Source organism: Pan troglodytes, chromosome 16 (assembly GCF_028858775.2).
Source record: "Pan troglodytes isolate AG18354 chromosome 16, NHGRI_mPanTro3-v2.0_pri, whole genome shotgun sequence".
Taxonomy (NCBI): Eukaryota; Metazoa; Chordata; class Mammalia; order Primates; family Hominidae; genus Pan; species Pan troglodytes.
Genome location: NC_072414.2, coordinates 90,040,094 through 90,052,524, shown reverse-complemented (window position 1 = coordinate 90,052,524; position 12,431 = coordinate 90,040,094). Strand labels below are relative to the sequence as shown.

The 12,431-nt window shown below is 41.8% G+C and overlaps 1 long non-coding RNA gene across 2 annotated transcripts in view; it reads left to right on the top strand.

Annotated features, from left to right (window-relative positions):
- LOC107968441 (uncharacterized) overlaps positions 1–1,551 on the top strand; it is a 59,468-nt gene extending 57,917 nt beyond the window's left edge. For both annotated transcript variants that reach the window (XR_008539416.1, XR_001709635.3), the window contains one exon: positions 1,365–1,551. This is a non-coding gene — a long non-coding RNA (uncharacterized LOC107968441). The remainder of the gene's footprint in view (positions 1–1,364) is intronic.
- The last annotated feature ends 10,880 nt before the right edge of the window (positions 1,552–12,431 follow it).

The window sequence follows — 12,431 nt, the reverse complement described above, 5'->3', positions numbered from 1 at the left end:
AGCCTTGTTCGCAGAGCAGCCTATTCAGAGAGACTCACTTTATTTATTTAGTAATAACACTTGGCAAAGGGAAGGACCCATGCTTGTTAAGCACTAATGCATACCAGGGATTTTGTGTGTTATCTTCCTTAGTTCTCACAAAAGCCCTCATGGGAACTGCTCTGTCCTTATTTCAAGTGGTCTCCTGCAGATCACACGTTGAGGCTCTGTGTTCACCTTCAAAGACATCTGGCTGCAAGGCACAGGGTCTGCCCACTAGCCAACGCTATCCTCTGTTTGACAAAATATTCACATAGGTTATCCTACTTGGATGTTGCTCTGTACCAGAACCTCAGGAGGGCATCATGGAAGGCATTTCACAGATGAGGAAGTTGTGGTTCCTTGGCTGTGAATGGGAAAACTGAACCAGGAAGGTGGGTTGAAAGACTCCAGGTCCAGCCACCAGAGTGTCACATGGAGCGGAAGAGGAAGACACTTCCTTGTGTTATCCTTCAAGCAGAATAGAACCCCAAGAAAAATGGTAGGGAGGTGGATTTTTGGGTAACAATGAACTCCTAGTAGGAATTGTTTTATGGTGTCTGCCACCACCTGACCCTGAGAGACAGGATGAGGGAGATAAGTGGAGAGGCTGGGCACTGCTGATAATGGGGGAAGTTGGCTAAGTCGAACTTTGAGGGCCCACCCAACTCTAAGTGCCTATGACTATATGGTTCCAGAAGCTTCTTGCTTCTTTCCACTGTTATAGATCATCTTACACTAAAGCCAAGATGCAGAATCCATGTCTGAGGGTTCCAGGTGCCTCACCATTGCAAGCTTGGAGGATGAGACCATAAATTATTCAAATACTGCTCTCTTGTGTGAATCACCCAAGAATTCCAAGAGATTTGTCTATTGATTTTCTGCATTTGACAATAGCCTTTCTGCTCTGCACAATGTGATTTTGACTAAAATCCTAATAACACAGAATCTACTATTGCATTTTGTTTAAAAGACTTATCAATTTTCTAACTTGAAAAATACTTTTCCTGGAATGCAAAACCCCAGAACTCCTAATGGCCTAAAGAGAAATAGATGTCACCATTAGCTGCTAATATGTTCTTTAATCCACCTCCTTCTCAGCTCATAAGCCTACAACTCAATGCTCTGAGACCAGGCATGTTAATGGTACAAAATATTTACATTTATGCCCCAAATCTAAACAGCCACAAAACTTTATTTCTCCTTTTGTGGTTTCAATATTTAATTAGTGATGAAACATCAGAAAGCTGTAGAGAAAAAACACCCCATTATTTTTTAAGTTATAGTATATTTACAACCCATTTCCACCTGCTCCCTTTGTCTCCACCTGTCTCCGCTGTACACAGATTCATCTCAGCCATCCCCTCAGGAATACAGCTGTGTCATCACATCCCGTGGCATCCTAATATGTCATACTAAGCTGTAAACCAATTAGGAATGACTACTGACTGTGCTGACTCATGGGAAGAGAAGGGGATAATGTGTCCTTCAGGTAATGAACTTCTTTGGGGACTTGACACATATTTCATTTTTTAGCACCGTTGGTATTCCCTTGTCACATTTCTGTGGATGTGGCTTCATTTTGCTTCATTGCACTAGGAGGATTATGCAGGGATTAGTATTTGTGAAGTAACTGAGTTTGTATCTATAATAATGAGATTTGGACAGAGGCACAGTGAAATTATTGGGCCAGCATCTGAGACCTCAGGGACAAGCTGGAGAGTTCAGGGGTAGATCTGGCCCAAGTGACACGTGTCCTTGGAAGGGCATGCTGGGAGCTTTGCATGCTTTAGTTTCCTTCTATTCCAGTGGTTCTCAAGCCCTGACATGTATCAGAAAGACCTGGTGGGCTTGTTAGAACACCCAGCTGGGCCGGGCGCGGTGGCTCACGCCTGTAATCCCAGCACTTTGGGAGGCCGAGGTGGGCGGATCACGAGGTCAGGAGATCAAGACCATTCTGGCTAATACGGTGAAACCCCATCTCTACTAAAAAGTACAAAAAAATTTAACCGGGCGCTGCGGTGGGTGCCTGTAGTCCCAGCTACTCCGGAGGCTGAGGCAGGAGAATGGCAGGAACCCGGGAGGCAGAGCTTGCAGTGAGCCGAGATGGTGCCACTGCAGTCCAGCCTGGGAGACAGAGTGAGACTCCGTCTCAAACAAACAAACAAACAAACAAACAAACAAAAAACCCCCCCCACACACAGCTGGGCTCTCACCTCCAGAGTTACTGCTTCAGTAGGACTGGGATGGGTCCTGTCTAATTCCAGGTGAAGCTAATGCTGGTGCTCTGGGGATCATACTTTGAGAACCACTGCTTTCAAGCTAGGATACCAATTTAACCCTTTTGCCAGATGAGTGAGTATTCCTTGAATGAAAGTACAAGCCAAGGTCAAATATAACTTTGTGTGATTAAATAACTGGTTACAATCCCAGAGCTTTCAGGGCCAGATGGATATTGTAAATGATCCAAGGGAATGATGTGGGCCGGAAGGCACAGGCAGTCAGGCATGTCAGGACAGCAGGGAATAGGAGAGCTCAGGCCGCATCCAAAGGGCAGCGTCACCTGGGCTCCAGGAGATTGTTGGTGTGCAGGAACTAGAACTTCTAGTTTTACAGGATGAGGCCCAAATCCAGATTTTTAAAATGTGAAATTTCCCTATTTCAAAATGAAGGCTCTAAGCAAATGGGGCAAACCACTGTAGGGGTGAAAGCTACAGTTGGCCCTCGGCTTGCCAGTTTGCAATCTTCAGTTTAAACTAACCTACTCACCATTTTTTTTTCCCCAGAGGGTACACAGTCTTATTGCCCATGCATGGACTTTCTTTAGCATTTCTTCCAACTTTGCTGTTTGTCCATCCCCATCCAATGGGGGTCTTGGGTCTTGAGACCCTGTTTGGGTCTATGTGGTGAAAGTTAAGGCAGGGGCTGGCCTGCTGGGGACATGCTGGGTCAACACCCTAGTGGACAACTAGAAGTGGGCCATGTTGCAACTGCATGGGGGGGATCTGACTCTTTTGGACTAGAGACAAGGATTCTGGCCCAAGGTGGTGGACGGGCCTGGAGCAACGTCTGTGCTTATGGTGGGGCAGCAGTGGTTTCTATGAAGCAAGTGCTTCAATCCAAGGCAGAAGAGGAGCAAGGCCTGGGAAACCTGATCGGATCCCCTTCGAGGAGGACACTCATCCTAGGAGCTTTGACATGTGGCATCTCATTTCATCCACAGGGCAACACAATGAGCTTATTACTGCCATTTTGCTGAAGAGGAAACTGAAGGTCTGAGGGCTTTTGCTGTTAGTAAGTGGTTGAGCTGTGACCTGAACAAAGGTCATCTGATAGGAAGGCAAGGAACCCACTACCCCGGACCTTGGGTAGTGCATCCCTGCCTCCTTGCCTGGGAATGTAGCATGAAAAATGGTGAGAAAACCATAGCTTTCACTTACTTTTTATGACCCCAAATTTTATAATGGGAATTTGGCCTCACATTTGCTCATATTCCTGTATAGCCAGAGCTTGATTTTTTGATTAGCATAAAAAATGACCCCAGGAGAAGTTCATTCCCAGCTCAAGGAACATTGTGTTGAAATAGGATGTTAACGAAAACCTCATAGCCCACGCCTGAGTCATTAACATCCCAGGGTTTGAACGGGGCAGGTCCTAATTCTTCAATTGAGATTTCTTTGCTCCACTAAGTTCAATCCATGCTGGGACCATTAAAACGTCCTTTCAGTGCTTCATCTGAAATTACCCACTTTTACAAATTTTCCCGTTACATAGACCTAGCACCCTTTGGAAAATGAATTGCTTTTGGTGGTGGTGGTGGATGTCTGTGATTTTAATATTATTATACAATATGTCTCGATTAATCGATGTTTGAGAGCCATCTAGCTCCAAGATAGATTACAAGTAAATAAAAATGGACTTTGTGCCTAACTCCTGCCTCCATAAAAAATCCTCTGAAATAGAGATGACAGGAACAAAAGAACGGTGGTGCCTGGGCCCAAGAAGATTTAAGTGAGGTACTTAATATTCATCTGGTATTCATTGCAATAACATCAATCTTACCAAATTCTCCTGGTGTTAATGTAGATGTTCTGCATTTAGTATATACTTCCAGTGGAATTGCATTGTAATTGAGCACTAAATGATGTCCACTTATGGTAAAGTGGTTCCAGAATTTTTTTGTAATAAATGGCTTTTAGTACAATAGAAGATCCCAGATTCATCGCCGAGTCTATATTAGACTCTTTAGGCTCTAATTGTCATTGATGGTCTTTACTGTATTATTTCCAGACAGTTCATAATTTTCCCAGCTGAACAAATGATGATTTGTGTGTGGAGTAAGACACTGACTGGATTATGTGGTGCCATTGTTTTTTTTATTGCTCTTGTTTCGCAAAATATCTTTTAAAATCACTTGAATCATCTCTACTGGTGTCATTTTAATGGCCGTAGAATTATTTGTATAGTAACAGTGATAGCAAAATTTGTTGAGTGCTTACTCTATACTAAACACCCTATTAAGGTGAATGCATTCATGATCTCATTGGAACCTCATGAAACACAGTAGGTTTGATTATCATTTGTATTGTAGTTGGGTAAGTTGGATATCAGGGGTTTAGGAATTTGTATGAGGTCATATAGCTAGAAAGAGGTGGAGCTGGGGTTTGAATCATATGAACATGGCTTCAGGCTTCAAAGTCTGCTTTTAGCCATAGCACCAGATGACTCGTGCGTGGTTAGTAGACATGGAATTTCCTACAAGTAGACGAAGCAAACTTTAAATTCCCAGACTGATGAGGGTTTCCCGCATTTCTTTATCACAAGCAGGAGAGACTTGTTAAGATAACCTAAGAAGTTAAGAGATAGCTTTTTTTTTTTCCCTCCTGAAGCCCAGGGATGATGGGGAGCTGATGTTTAAGGAGAATATCTGTTTGAAAATGAGACACACAATGATTCTGTGCAGTAAAACGAGCAAATTGCACAGAGTGCATTTGTTTGCATGGAAGCAAACTAGACGTGCAATTGTGACTAGTTAACCCTGTGGTTAAAGCATGTGGCTATCAGAGCTGAGGTTGAGAGCTCTGTATGGCTCACACTCCTCATGTTGCCCATGCTGAAATTCTGGGAGGTTATGCAGGAAGGCCTGTCCCAGTGCTGACATTAACCAGCTGGTGGCCCCACCGATGCTTCTTGCCTTCTCTTATCTGCAAAATGAGGGGATTGAGTTGAATTCAAGTCTTTCAAACCTATATAGATTGGCATTGTAAGTCTTTCTTCCAAATAAAGAGAATGGAGAATTCTAATATGTGGAACAGCTGAAAGCAGAAAATTTCTTGTTGAATTACACACTGCCCCCCTTTCCATCCTAGGCTGGAAATCTTGAGCCTCCTCGTCCTGGCCCAGATCCCCTGATACCCTGTTAGATGTGTGATGGCAAGTCTAGAAAACCTCTGATCTAGCTGCCTCCTCAGGTTCCTGGTAACTCGCACTTCCATACCCACTATATTCCGATATAGATTGTTTTTAATTTTGTGAGCACTGGAAATTGAGTCATTGATCAGATTTCCCTTGCCATGGGTCTCTGAGACTGATGGTTTACGTAGAGCAAAAGGTATGAGACGCTAAGGCATGGGTTTTGGGTTGACCACATCTTATGCTCCCGCCAATGAATTTTTGTTTCTCCCTTATTTCTAATGAATGCAATTGTGTGTTTTAAATAATTCTGCAAGCCACTTTAAGGTTTTTTTTTTTTTTTTTTTTTTTTGCAAAGTAGATTAGGAAACCAACCAACTAATAAAATGTCCCCCAAATCTCTCTAATTCCACACACAAAATGTGTGGTTAATTCCAACAAATTTTGAAGCTTGGATCTCAAATGTCACATTCTCAGGGAAGCTGCTCTAGTTTCTCTTATCCTTATACACATCAGCACCCCTGTAGCCGTGCTCACTGAATTTCTGCTCTCCCTTTATTGCTCTTGGCATAGCTTATGATTGTGAACTTGTATGATTATTTGATTCAACTCTCAGCTGAATTTTTAGGAGAGGGAGCTAAAAAATTTGGATGGGGTCCAATTGGGTTGGAGCCATGCAAAGGTATTTGGACTTCACCCTTTTAAGTGACAAAGTTCCATAGACACACAGTAGGTCCCCAGCTAACCATGAATGGATGCAGCAAACAAATGAATCCTTAGAGACTTAGCAGGAGGCTGCTACTGCTACTTAAGTCTCCACGATGGGAAAAAGCAGCTCGTTATTGTTAATGCCAACACCTCAGATAATATACTTTTTATCTCTGCTCATAATAGTAATGTAGATAAATTCCATAAATCAAATCTCAGCAGTAAAAAGGTTAATAAGTTTACGCTGTATAATTGAAAGCCATATTGGTGATTAAAAGGATTTTATATATCAGTATTCTGGGTCACCAACTAATTATTTTCAATGGCCGGTAATAAAACACAGCACCATGCCTGGCTAGACACTGCAAACTGTCAGATGTTAAATCGTGTAGGAAGTACTTGAGCAGGTTACCTTAAGTTGGTTGGTCTTTCCCTCGGGATGTGAAGTCATTGAAATCTCTGCTGTTTGTTTTGTGCCAAGCTTATATGATGCTTGGGGTCCCCTTCTACTGTAAGCATGGAAGCTAGGCAGTCCCCCCAAATGGAAAAGACATGTCAAGCTCCAGGGACCCCACGATAGCTGTAATCATTCATGTTCAATGCACTTGGCAATAGTAACACTGAGCAGTTGCCTTTATACCTAGATCATGGCTGCAGTATGGCACATACTTGGCCATCCTTATTCAGAATAGAGGATTTGCAAAAGAAGGGAAAAGTGTATGACCTGGAGCAGATTAATATTTGTTGACCCCCTAAAATATTCCAAGAATAGTCTTTGTGATTTATATGCGCTAGAGGCCACTAAGGTATGTATTGTCAATTCAAGGTTAGCTATGGGAAAACTGAAGCTTAGAAAGTAAGGGAATTACCTAAGGTCATGGCTATAAGCAGGACAGCCAGCATTCAACCTTGAATCTGTCTGACTCCACACTCAAGTGATTCCACTATATATATTTATATTTATGTAAAATGTGTGACTTGACTTATATATACACATACATTTTACTTCTGGTTTATGGAGTACCATCTGAAGAAACAGCAACAACAAAGATAAAATGTTCATGAGTTGGTTCTGAGCTTAATTTGGGATATTAGAGGTTTGTGTAGCTAGGGGTGGTGAAAATAAGGTTGCTGCATTGAATGAAACCATGTTATATTCTAAGCATGCAACGTTTCCCGGAATAGTGCTGAAAGTGCTTAGAAGGTCAGTCTTCTAGTCTTGGAGGCTGCGTAAAGGTAGATGGAAATGAGGCAGGGAGGAGGCATTTGGGAGGGACATTTGTTTCAACTCCTGCCATTATTTCTTATGGGTGGGCCTGATGTGTCACTTAGCCAACATGCTATCACCTCTAGCGTTTGTTCAAGAGAAATATGTTTATAGAGTTTCTACCAGGAAAGAAACGCAGTCATTGTATACCTAAGTATAACATAGTGGGCTTAAACCCAGAAAAATCACTAGATACAGTGATATATCCTTTCTTTAACATTTCAACGTGTCTGACTTTACCCCATTACGAAGGAGACAAATTAAGGTTGGAAACCTTTGTAGTTGTAGTATTTGTTTTTGTTTCTCTAGTTCTTTTACAAATTCTGGAATTATCTTGTAAACTAGGCACTGTGTTCAGTTGTGCATGTGTAGGAGGGAGGGTCTGGGAGGATTTGTAGAATCATTCTATCGCGGCTCTCCAAAGTCTGCGAATAACAGATGAATCAGAAATTTTGAACTCCTCAGTTACCTTCTTCAAAGGCAAATTATTTGCAGATGAAATATAGAATGAAAATTGGAAGGTGAATGCTATTGTCTTGGCTGCAGAGTTTAATGCTTCAAAAGAATAGCCAAGAGCATCCAGGACTGCGATGACTGGTTTAAAAAATGTATTTGACAGATATGTTAATCAAACCACCAAATAAAGGAGACTGCCTGAAGATGGCACTGAGATTGGGCACTCTCAAAACTCTCCATGGGCTTGGTAATTAAACACAGGTGCTTTCTTTTCTTGGCATCTCGTGCTAGGAAGGACTGACCTATCAGTGACTTAGTGCTCCCATCTGCCATCAGGTGGTACGAGAAATGTAAGAGCAGCCTCAGTTCCTTCCTAGAGAAAGACAGAGATGTGATTAACCCAATAACCCAGGAGGAGGAAGACTCAGAAATGTGCACAGAGAAAAGGCGAATGAATCTCCTTGGGGTCAGTGTGGAATGGTTCATGTTGCAGGGAAAAGTTGGGCTTCTCAATTACAGAGATTCTTCTTCATGTCTATTTGTGACAAGAGCATTCTAAAGATGAAAACTCCCTTAGCTGCTCAGCCATATTTTAGAAAGAAATATTGGGGTTAGGGTGGGGGGTGGGGGTAAGGAGAGGTGCAGGTGGAGAAGCATGGAGGAGCAGACTTGAAAGGGCCGAGGGAAAAGGGGAGAGAATGACAAATATACTTCCATTAACAGGAAAACAAATGCACTTCAGATGGCTTGAGGCACAAGTGACATTTATCTTTAGTGGGCAGCATATTTTGAATAAAATCAAGTCAGCATCATCCATCATCTTTCCTCCTGACATGCACATGCCTTAACTTGCATCAGGGCATCTGTGACTCATGTGGGGATTGTGAGTGAGAGTTAAGTCAGGAAGCAGGGCTTGTCTGAGCTCTGGGAGCAAAGAGCTGTAACACAGTGACAACATGGCCAATGGTGCAGTCAAGGCAATGCTACAATGCACCACCAATGGTCTCCGTGGTGGACTAGTGCTTCCAGGGACAATCCATCTCTATCAAAGGCATGCCTATTGCTGATAAATTGTTTTCACCCTAACAGGGAGCTGGTACAAAGGAAGGCAGAAGGAGAGCAGGGACTTGACTTTTCCTTCCAAAGGCTGTAAAAGTGGTGTACATATGCCCTGGCCCATTCTTTCCCTCCAGGGCCCAGAGCTTTTACTACCTCTGTCCTCTCCCTTATCAAAAGCGTTATGCCCTGTTTCTCACTCTCAGCTCATCTGATGACCTCGACCACTCTGGCATGAGAATGCCTACCAATGGGTTCGCCTGTGGTTACCAGGTAAGAGGCTAAGACTTCAACAGAGTCTATTGGGAAACAGTACCCTGACCAAGGGATGGAGCAATTTCAGCCACCATTGTAGGCAAGGCAGGAATGACAAGGAGGTGAGTGAGGCACAAAAGTTAAGAGGGAGTAGAAATGAACACCTCAATGATTGACGTAAATAATATTTTATTATGGTATTTAAAGAAATAAAAATTAGGCCGGGCATGGTGGCTCATGCCTGTAATCCCAGCACTTTGGGAGGCTGAGGTGGGCAGATCACGAGGTCAAGAAATCAAGACCATCCTGGCCAACATGGTGAAATGAAACCTCATCTCTACTAAAAATACAAAAATTAGCTGGGAGTGGTGGCACGCTCCTGTAGTCCCAGCTACTTGGGAGGCTGAGGCAGGAGAATTGCTTGAATCAGGAGAATCACTTGAACCCGGGAGGTGGAGGTTGCAGTGAGTCAGATCACGCCACTGCACTCCAGCCTGGCGACAGAGCAAGACTCTGTCTCAATAAATAAAGAAATAAATGAATAAATAAATATTAATGCAAAAAATCCATGATGAACAAAATGTCAAAATTTTAAATACAGAATCCATGGGCCATGATTAGGGTGAGGAGAGTGAGGCTCTCACTCTCAGGGTCCTACAAGGGCCGAGTTGCACCTGGTCTTTATTTAAAATTGTCATAGTTTGTTCATTTGGTGTTGGGGCTGGTGAGATCATGATGGGCCAGTGTCTGCCTCTCCAGCTGTAGCCCCAACCCCGTGCTGCACACAGTAAGCTTCTCTTGCGGAATTCATATGGTATCTTTACAATAAATTCTATTTCACTGAAGCTGAGCTGAGTGGGGTTCTGTTGCTGGTGACCAACTAAAACAGAAATAAATATTTATTTATTTATCTTCCAACTTCACAGAGCCCTTTCAGAGAATCACAAAATCTTTTCTTCTAGATTCAGCCTTCTGTGTCAAATTATAAGGCTAAAATTTATAGCAATAATATAGGGTTTTCTTTTGAAATATATTACTTCCAATTCCATCAATATAACACAGTAGTTTCAGTTTTACATGTTCTTTTATAAGCTCTGATCATAGTTTTACATAGTCACAGTGAGCACAATTTTGTATTCTGCTTTTTTGGTGAACTTTGCACACCAAAGATTTTCCATGTTGTTACACGTTATGGCTGTAGGCTGTTTGTTGAGTTTTTTGTCCCATATTTTACTTATAAATTTTATTATTTTTAGGTGACTTAGAAATTGTCTTCAATTTTTTCATATAATAATGTGAAAATGAATATGTTTATTTCCATGAATCTTGTTTCTTCAGTTATTTCTTTAAATTATGGTCCCAGAAGTCTGATTTCTGAGCCAAGTCCATTGTTATCTTTCTTAGTGTATAATTTGTATTGCCATATAATTTTTCAACAGCATTTAGATTTTACAGGGGAAAACAAAGAAATTGGAGCCAAAATAATTCTTACATATAGGACACCTTATTTCAAATGTAAATGGCAGTAGGAGAAGTATTCATTTTTAAAATTTGATTTATTTATGAGATTGTTCATTTTCAAAATTGAGCCACAGATAGATTATTTTCTTTTCACTTGCAATAGAGCCCTGTGGTTACACCAACTACTTTTTCTCTCTGCAGTTTATTTTGCAAACCAGAGGAACAATTATACTTTATGAATTTTTTTTAACCAAGAGAATATTTTTGACACTTCTGATGATAACCCAATAGTCATGTCAGTTGCAAATTTAAATCGGAACCCACTATATACATAGCAAGTATTTGACACTAAAACATTATTTTTTAAAAAATTAATATCATACCTCTAAAAAAGAACTACAATCTTCTGTTTCAATTGTGGATATGTTTAACCATGCCCAGCACCTTCTAGACCACTCAGGAATTAAACAGATGCCAATGAAAATTCAAAGCCATACTTCACATTTCTGTGATGCATTTTCACTGAGACATTTAAGGCCATCTTTAAACAAATAGTAATGGCAAAAGAAGGACCTCAGGCCCCAAGAGGCTTATTTTTCCCAAATTGAGTCAATGACCGAACTAGTGATTAAACAGACGTTTCTTATACATGGGTCATTGTCTCTGAATAAAAGGATTCTATCAACATTTCCCCCCAAACCAACATTTTGAAACATGAAACTCACTCTCAATCCAGATAAATAAAATTGAGGTAAAAAGCCAAAATGTGACCATTGGGAGGTAAACATCTTAAAAGCAAATTTTATTCTGGTTACATTCATTAGCAGAAATACTTTCATCTGACACAGCATCAGGTCAACAACTTTAAACCCCAAACTACCTTTTTTTTTTTTTTTTTTTTTTTTTTTTTTTTTTTTTTTGAGATGGAGTCTACTTCTGTGACCCAGGCTGGAGTGCAGTGGCGCAATCTCAGTTCACTGCAAGCTCCGCCTCCCGGGCTCTAGCGACTCTTGTGCCTCAGCCTGCTGAGTAGCTGGGACTAACAGGTGCCCAGCTGATTTTTTGTATTTTAGTAGAGATGGGGTTTCATCATGTTGCCCAGGGTGGTCTCGAACTCCTGAGCTCAGGCGATCTGTCCACTTCAGCCTCCCAAAGTGCTGGGATTACAGGTGGTGTGAGCCACTGTGTCCAGCCCCAAACTACCTTTTAAAAGAAGGATTTTCTGGGGGTAGACGTGGAAATAGGAAGCAAATGAAAAGAGGCATTTGGTGCATCACAGAGGTGAAGTCTCAACTAGCCGGAAGACCAGGGGAAATCTAACTCCTAAAAAAGGGTAACACTGGAGATGAACAGTGCCTTGAGATGAATCTATAAAATAACCCCTTCATCTTGCAAATAAAGAATCCAAGGCTCCATGACTGGTCCAAAATTAAATGGATGGATTGTCCTGGCACCAGGACTATAATTCAGCTTTTTTGAATGCAGTGTGCCATTACTTTATCTCACTGCCACGTCGCTGACAACGTGGTCTTCCCGGTGGCAGCCTCTGTCCCTGTCCCTCTTTGTCCTGTGTTACCCATAACTTGTTTCTGGGAACCAGCTGAAGGAGTCCCCACTCCAGGCAGCACCAAGCATATGAGCTACTAATACTGAACAACATGGTAGGACTGCTCTCAAATTATCTTCCTGTGTCCTATCAAGGTTGGACCCCTACCTTCATTCATCCACTCAGTCTCTGTTCCTCTAAGCTCGTATTCTCCAGAAAATATTTAGCGGGTTCCATACAGTCACTAAATTT